This window comes from Echinops telfairi, unplaced genomic scaffold (assembly GCF_000313985.2).
Source record: "Echinops telfairi isolate 266 unplaced genomic scaffold, ASM31398v2 ScPeMD7_2;HRSCAF=8, whole genome shotgun sequence".
NCBI classification, from domain to species: Eukaryota; Metazoa; Chordata; class Mammalia; order Afrosoricida; family Tenrecidae; genus Echinops; species Echinops telfairi.
In genome coordinates, this window is record NW_022103898.1 from 55,688,577 (window position 1) to 55,697,676 (window position 9,100).

Here is a 9,100-nt window from a genome sequence, read left to right on the forward strand (position 1 = left end):
CACTCTCAGAGTTTGTGTTATAGCATCACTGGAAATGAAGACAGGAGGGTTATGTTATGAGCAATTGTAAAGTGTGGACAGAAATTGTCTGCATTCCCTCTAATGTTAATAGGTTTCTTCCAAGGAATTATAAAAAGGAAGAAGCACTGGCAATCATGGAGTTGTTGGTTGGTGTGGTAGTCACCTAAGCTGGTGTCAATTTAAGGATTAAGAGTGTAGGGGTGGAGTCTAGGGTGTCAATCTGGAGATAGCCAATGAGACTTCTGTGTAGGCATGGCCTTCTCTTGAGAATTCTGGGAAATCTGGGACTTCCTCCTTGAAGGCCGAAGACACCTATCTCTCTCGGTTCGCTCCCTTGGAGAGTATCTACTGACCATGCTGACTTCCTGTGAGGCATCCCTGAGGATATGCCACATGGACCTACCCTGATGCAGCCCTGGGAACTGCAATGGCCATGTGGAGACCCCTACCAATGCTGAGATGCTTCTACCACCAAAGACTTTCTACCTACTGGCCTGTGATATTCTACATTCAGCGTCATTGCATGTGTTTCGTGAGTCTGAAGAGGACATATGGTTGCTGGACATATGGGCTAATATTGGACTTATGACCTTGGACTGGACTGGGTTGGGATGTTTTCTCAATGTTCAATTGCTCTTGTATATAAATCTCTTTCTTATACACATATGTGTGTCCATGGACTTGTTTCTGTAATCTACCCATACTAACACAGTTGGTGTATAGAACTTAAAGAATTAAACTTCAGAATGCCTTAGAGGAAGCTAATGATGTTGAATCTTGAGAGTTCTGATTTCAAACACAGTAGAGATGGAAGGAAAAAAAAAGATTCAAGCACAGAATCAAGAATAGGGAATCTTTGAATTTTAGGGCTGGAAGAGATACTGTGATCTGCTGGCTCAATATTCTCCTTTTATAGAGACCTTGAGCCATCTGGATTCTAACCCAAGGTCATTTAACTAGGATGAAGAATTACTCCTGCAATTCTTGTTTTTTTCCCTGTTATTAACTTTCCAAAGGGTCTTAGGCAAGTTATTTGAACACATACTATTAAGTCTAGATAGGGTAATGTATGAGCGACAGGAAGGTGTAACAAGACTTTAATGATTTAAAATATGGAGCCCTGTGTGATTGAAAATGCACACGAATCCCATATGGCTCAAAAAATCCTAGCATCTTAAAGAGGTAATTAAAATGAAAATGTGCACATGTGGCACTTTATTTAATGTCCTTTTCGGAGAGCCAGAACTCAAGGGGAAAAAATCTGTGGTTTGACTGCTCAGAGCACCCCAGGTCATCACATGTTTACTGCAGCTAGCTGATTTCCTAGTGTAGACGCAGAAACCACAGTGCTCTTTATTGCCAAAAGGCCTCCTATTGTTTACGACTCCTTTTTTCTTTGTAGAGAGCTTTATTTTCTCATTTGGAGAAAGCTTTATGATAAGAAAATTTCAGGTTATTTTGTCTTGCAAGGAGGGTCGGTATTTAAGCTACAGCAGAGTAATGTGTGCTGTACAGTTTTACATAATTTTTTCTTCTATTTCCATTCTCCCTCAAACCTTTGTTGTTGTTGGTTTACAGCATGTATCTTAAAATGCAGAGTGCCACCTTATTGGTGCAGAATTAAAAACTATGCAGCAGAATGCTTATCCGCCTCAAAATTTCTGAATTACAGTAAAAATCAACTAATTAATAAATGTAAGAGACATCTTTGAACCACTTCTGCTACAGTCCTCTGGTGTTGGCTGAGGTTTGAAAATGGTTCTCAGTTTTTTTCACCACAGAAATTATTGAATAAATCAAGATGGATATTTAAATATGGTAGCCCAATTTTGGCAAAGGACATTCTATTTAGCATAATACTCATGTATGTGTATGTATATATGCTTATATAATACTCCTCTTAGATTCTGGAAGTCTTTTTTTTATCGGTACTTCTCTTCTTTAAGTGGTTGAATTCTAAGATTTTATCCTTTCTACTTCTTCCAACCTGTCTTGGAAGAAGGACAGCCAGGGTGCCCCAGAGGGACAAGGTTGCCAAGACTTTATCGCACAAACATGTTCTCAGGAGAGACCACTCCCTGGAGAAGAGCATCCTGCTTGGTAAAATGGAGGGGCTTTGAAAAGGGAGGAGGCCCTGAGAGGATGGATTGACAAAGTGGCTGCAACAATGGGCTCAGATCTAAGAACAATTGAAGGCATGGCACGGAACCGGGGCGGTGTTTCATTCTGTTGAACATAGGGTCGCTCTGTCAGAACCGACTTGGTGGCACCTACAAAAACAATTTCTTCAAAACCCTGAGTCCTACTTCTTAGTACCATAATCCTTCTTAGGAGGATAGTGCTTTATTTTTCTAACGAGAAAGTTGAGTATCTGAAGTTCTGAGCTGAATCAAGGCTGTTGCTTTCTGAATTTATTGACAGATATTTCTGCTATGAGGAGGTTAAGTTAAAAAGCTGACTTCTTTGTTAGCCTGTCTGGGGCTATACTCAAACACACACAGAGCTATTTTTGAGACAGAGGAATCTGCTTCAGTAAAGATTTACCATCTTGGCAACCTTATAGAAGGGAGGTATGAGTCAGAATCAACTTGATGGCAGTAGACCTGCTGTTGGGTTTTCTGTTTGCGTGACCAGGTCCTTAATGGAAGGCCAAGGCAGTAGCTTGGACTTACCAGGAGTCTTATCAGCATGGAAATGGATGGCAGCTTGGGCGAACACAGAGGATGTTGACTAAAATTGGGCACCAGAACCAGGAGTTAAAATGTCCAATATGAGCTCCCTCAGGGTCTTGGGGGAAATACCATGCAAGGCAAGGGATTCCACCTGAGGGAAAAGATTTGAGGAAGCTGGGTTGCATTTTAAGATATTGGGTTACTGTTTTTGAGAATAACTACAAGTTGTGGCAAATCTGAGAGACATCCCAACTTCTTTTTAGGAAACATAACAATTGAGACATGCTACCCATTTGAAAGCCTAATAAGAATCATAATTCTGATAGGAAGAGGGACATCTTTCACCCTAGGGAATAAATGTTTGTCCATTCACTCATCCACACATGATGCTACATGGCAGGAATTGTGCTCAGGTGGAACCTGTGCATGGAGGAAGAGGTAGTCGTTGAAACCGAATAAGGAAATACTGTATGGATTAAAATCAGGAATGGTGTGTGTCAGGGCTGCATCCTCCCCCAACGTTATTCAGTAGGCATACTGAACAAATCATCTGCGAAGTTGGGCTATGTGAAGAAGGATGCGGCATGAGGACTGGAGGAAGGCTGACTAACACCTGCGCTGTGCAGGTGACAGAAACCTGCTTGCTGGAAGGAAACAAGACTTAAAACACTTGCTGATGAAGATCAGGAATTGATTACAACCCCAGATCCTCACAACTGGACCAAGAGCTAACAGCATGATCAATGGAGAAAAGGTTGGTTTTTGAGAACTTTGTCTTCCTCAGATCCACAATCTGTGCACCTGGAAGCAGCAGTTGAAAGAACAAATGATGCATTGAATTGGCTAAATCTGCAGCATATGATTTCTTTAAAGTATTGAAGATCAAGGATGTTACTTTGAGGGCTAAGGTACTCCTGACTCAAGTCATGGTATTTTTCATTGCTCCATATGCGTGTGAAAGTTGGACATTGAATAAAGAAGACCAAAGAAGAATCAATGCATTTGAATTATGGTGCTAGTCAAGAATATTGAAAGTACCACGGACTGCCAACAGAACAAAGAAATCTGTCTTGTACGAAGTACAGCCAGAATGCTCTGTAGAAGCAAGGATGGCGAGACTTTGTCTCATGTACTTTGGACATGCGATCAGAAGAGCTCAGTCCCGGAAAAGGACATCATGCTTGATAAGGCAGAAGGGCAGTGAAAAAGAGGAAGACCTCCAGGGAGATGGATTGACACAGTGGCTACGACAGTGGGCTCAAACATAAGAAAAAGGGTGAGGGTGGCACCGGAAAGGCTCTATTGTACGGTGTTTTGCTTTATTGTACCTAGGGAGGTGGAACTGACTCAACACCAGCTAACAACAACAAAGCTGTGGGCATCAACTCAGTGGCAGTGAGTGGGCAGCGATAAGAGGAATAATGAGACATTTAGCGATTGTAAAGACGTGGGGACTCGGAATCAGAACAACCCCCCAACCCCCACCCTCATTGACCCCCAGAACAAAAGATATTGTTTTAAGCCTTTGGCAGCAGGGAGGTAAATGTTGTTATTAATTGCCAAAAAGTGGCCTTGAACCCATACAGAGGTAGTAAAGTCAACAATAACAAAAAGAAATATTGATGGCTGTGATAGTTAAGGTTTTATGTCAACTTGACAGGGCCATAATTCTCAGTTGTCTAGTAGTTAAAAACAAGTAATAGCACAATTGACCTAACACAAAACTTCTTAAATGCTATATAGGGTCACATAACTGAATGTGGGAGTTGTGAAAAATTTGGCAAAAGTAAAATGTTTTTGAATGTATAACAACCGAATATTAATTCAAAAACCAAGGTGTAATGAATGCAAGATGTTTCTGGCAATAAATTTCTTGGGTGTTGTAAAATTCATGAAAAGGGAGTTGGGAATGGTAAAAGTTGAAGAAGCCCCGATTTAACACAATTTAATCCCCTCTATGATCTTCTATGAATAGCCAAGCAATTGCAAGATCAGATCATGATCTGACCCAATCAATTCAAAGGAAGTTTCCCTGGGGGTGTGGTCTGCTTCCAATCTAGGTGGAAGCTTTGGAAAAGCTTGCTTGCTTTTTGCTGCATCTGGATCTTGCATCGGGCTCATCCTCTGACCTCAGTTTCTTTGGGCTTGAGTCAGTGGCCTGCTGTATTGTATGTCAGTCGTGGGAGATGTCTTCAGCCTGCTTATGTTAGATTCATTCACCTCTGCAGCCAGTTGTTTGAGCTTATATTCTCAGTATCATCAGCTCCCACAGCTATTCAACTCAAGAGAAGCATCCAGTCTAACATCTGACCTCTAGACTTGGAACTTGACTGCCTCTTCATCTATGTGAGCCATTTCTTTGATATAAACCTCTACACACACACACACACACACTACCCACACAGATATAAACATCCCTGTTTTTACTTTTCTAGAGAACCCAGTCTAAGAAAATTATCATCAAAGAAAGTGGGCAATCTTGCAAAGCGAAGGCAAGAAGACCATTTGAGGAGAGACAGGTGACCAGTGACACAGCTTGGTGAAGGCTTAGATGCAAAGATACTTCTTGTTATTGTGAATTTTACCTAAAATGTATCTGCTTTGCCAAGCATGTGTGGCCTGGTAAGGTAATAGATATATCTTCACAGTCCTTAATCACGGTTTTAGATAATTATGGTTTTAGATAATTATCCTTAAACCTTCCACTTCCTGCTCTTTGGACTTGAGGTAATGGTTTGCTGACTTTGAACTTATTCACCTCTGTAGCTACCTGTCTATCGGTCTTTCTACCAATCCTAGGTTCATCTCATCAGTCCTTTGTGGTAAGCAAGCAAGGAAAGCCTCCAGCCAACATCTGACCCACAAACTTGGAGTCTCTCTGGACTTGAACTTGCCTAATTCTATAACTGTGTGAGCTATTTTCTTGATACATTTTTCTCTGTATATATACATATAGAAACTTCATTGGTTTTACTTCTCTAGATAACATAAACTATGAAAAAGTCTAAAACTTTTATTCCAAATTCAAAATCAGACCAATTGCCATTGAGTGGATTGTGTCTCATAGTGATCCTATAAAACAGAGTAGAACTTCCCCATAGAGTTTGAAAATTGTAAATTGTTATGGAAGCAGAGGGACAAATCTTTTTTTTCTGCAGAGCCCCTAGTATTTTTAAACCACCAACTTTCTGATTAGCACTTGCGTATTTTAACCACTGCATCACCAGGGCCTCCTAAAAATGTTTTTAATATCTAAGAATTCCCCTAGAGTTCATGAATTACTATGAATGGGTAATCACAAGTGCAAATGAAAAATTGGTAACACAAGCACCCTCCATGCATGCAATTAACTGCCTTGAGAGAATAACTTGCCTATTTTTAAAAGAGCCTACTTGCAAACTTCAGTTTAAGCATATATTTTTTGAACAATTCTCCCCTAGCACATGGCCAATGAGCCAGATGCAGGATCCAGATCCAGCAAAACAAAACAAAAACCAAGCAATTTTTTCCATAGCATTCACTTTTATTGGAAATGAGCCACACTCTCAAGGGAATGTCCTTTCATTTGATTGATCAGGGCTGTGATTTGAGTACAAATACTGCACCCAACCACATGTTACAATTGCTTGGCTGCTCATAGCAGATCCCATTATAGAGTTGATTGCATTGTGGTGATCACATCATGAGGGATTACTAATTCTTAACTGCCAATCCATTGAGAATTCTGGCCCAGGTGAATTAACACAAAATCTAACTATCACAGGAATTAAAAAAAAATACTGCCATAAGAGGAGACCAGGGAAAAACCAGTAGCTAAATATAAACCCAATCCTAAATGCTACCTTTAGAAGACATTTTTTGAAGTTTGTGTTTGCTAAGGATGAGATGTTTACCAGAATGCCTTGCTCAAGTTGATGTTTTCTTTGAATCTGTTGGCTAAAGAAGAAAAAAGAAACGCATTTTAGTATTTCTTGTTTTGTTTTGTTTGTTCTTATAACCTCTGAGCTATTTCTGGTTGATGCTAATCCTGGGCATAACATTAGAATTTTCTTTTTCAAAAATATGGAATCAGTATAGAGGTATTTGAAATAACTTGGATTCACAGATTTAGAGAGTAAAATGGAAAAAAATTCCAAATCCCCCAAAGTTTTGGCAAAATGTCAGAGAAACCTGCTTTTCAAAAGTGGTTATCATGACAACCAGTGCCATGTTTTGTAGATATGAATAACCAATGTCAACAAAAATGAAGGGAATTCCCCCCTCCATCAAAATATGAGCACCGGCTTTAAGAAATATTATTTCCATTAATTTTTTCTAGTAATTATACATTATTTCTGCTGTCAACAGATTGAACTCAATGCTTTGTGAGGAGAAATATTCTATGCTAACATATTGGTTTTTAGTACTAAGGAAGGGACTCACCTGTCACACAGTCCATCCTATGTTTCGATCCTATGGGAACGACAAAGACCTTTTGCTCTAAACTCCCTCAAGGCACTTAGCAGATTCATTATTTTCTTGAGGCAGTTGAATCTAATCCTCCAAAACAGCGAGGAGAAAGAATTTAAGTAGATCTAGCCATTGGAAATAAATTAGTTTGTGGGACTATGGGTTGAAAAGTCTACTGACCACTGAAGGTCCCTTTGATTTAAATAGCAAGCCTTACAGACGTGGGTTTGAGAAGCTTTAGACCCTGTGAGACATATAGCATAATACTTAATTTAGGAGATGAAATCAATAAATATTGGGTAGGTTTTCAGAATCTGTTGTAGCAATTCATGTTTTGCATCTTCCCCGGCACTGAGGAGACACAGCCCCATGGAGCATCGTATTACCTCAGGATAGGTTGGATAATGCTCTAGTAATAAACATCCCCCCAACTCAGCAGCCCAAATAGCAAAGATTTATCTCTTTCTTATGCTACCTGTCCACTGAAGGTTTATAGATGGTGCCAGGGTCATTCTGGCCGTTCGATAGATGGAGTAGTCACCATCCCTAATACTGGTGGTCACTGTTCCAGGAGGAATAGAGATGTTGGTGGTATTTCATTATTAAATAAGCATTTCATCCTGGAATTGACTTACTTTCCTTCTGCTCATAAGTCATTAACTCAAACTCTACCCAACTGTTAAGGGGGGTAGAAAATGCAATCCTCTTAAGTTCTTTCCTCTTGGAAGCAGCAGTCAGGGGATCAAAAGATGAATTGCATTAGGGAAGTCTGATGCACAAAGACTTCTTTAGAGAACTGAAAAGCAAGGATGTTACTCTGAGGACTAAGGTGCATCTGACCCAAGCCATGGATATTTTTAGTTGCCTCACAGGCATGTGAAAGTTGGACTTGGAATAAAGAAGACTGGAGAAGAACCGATGCATCTGAATTGCGGTGCTGGAGAAAATGATTGAAAGTACCATGCACCGCTAAAAGGGCAAACCAACCTGTCTTGGAAGAAGTACAGCCAGAGTGCTCCTCAGAGGCAAGCATGGTGACACTTTGTCTTACATACTTTGAACAAGTTGTCAGGGGAGACCAGTCCCTGGAGAAGGACATCATGTTTGGTAAAGTGGAGGGGCAGCAGAAAAAAAGGAAGACCCTCAAGGAGATGGATTGTCACCATGGCTGCAACAGTGGGCTCCGGCATTGGAACAATTGTGAAGATGGAGCGGGACCCAGCCGTGTTTCCTTCTGTCGTGCATAAGGTTGTTACAGGTTCGAATGGACTGGATGCCACCACTACCACCACCACCACCATTAAGTTCTTAGAAATTTCTGGGAGACTCAGAAATGTTTAGCAAACACTACTAACAGCTAAACGGATTTAAATGGATCTCCTGTTGTTGTTAAGTGCTGTCGAGTTGGCTTATAGTCAACTGATAGTGACTCTGAACAACAGACTGCAACACTACTTGTCCTGCACCATCTTCACAACTGTTGCCATGTTTGAGTCCATTGTGGTAGCCTCTGTGCCAACCGGTGTCACTGAGGGTCTTCTTTGATACTGACCTTGCCCTTTACCAATGAAGCCCTGGTGGCACAGTGGTTCTGAGTTGGGCTGTGATCCTAGAGGTTAGCAGTTTAAAACCTTTATTTCATGATTAATTAAAGATTTCATCCTGGAAGTGCCTTACCCTCCTTCTGCTTTCCCTGAGAGAAAGATGGGGCTTTCTATTCTCATTAACAGGTATAGTCTGGGAAACTCACTGGGGAGTTCTACTCTGTCTTATAAGGTCGATATCTGCCCCCATCAACTTAATGGTAATGAGTTTTTACTTTACCAAGTGTGGGAAACTGAGAACCACGAAGAGAATGTATGTGGACGAAATCTCTCTGCTCATATTTTAAGGAGTCTGGGAGTCTGAAACTCTCATGGAGGGAGGCCTTCATTTCGTGGGTTGGAGATGCAGCCAAG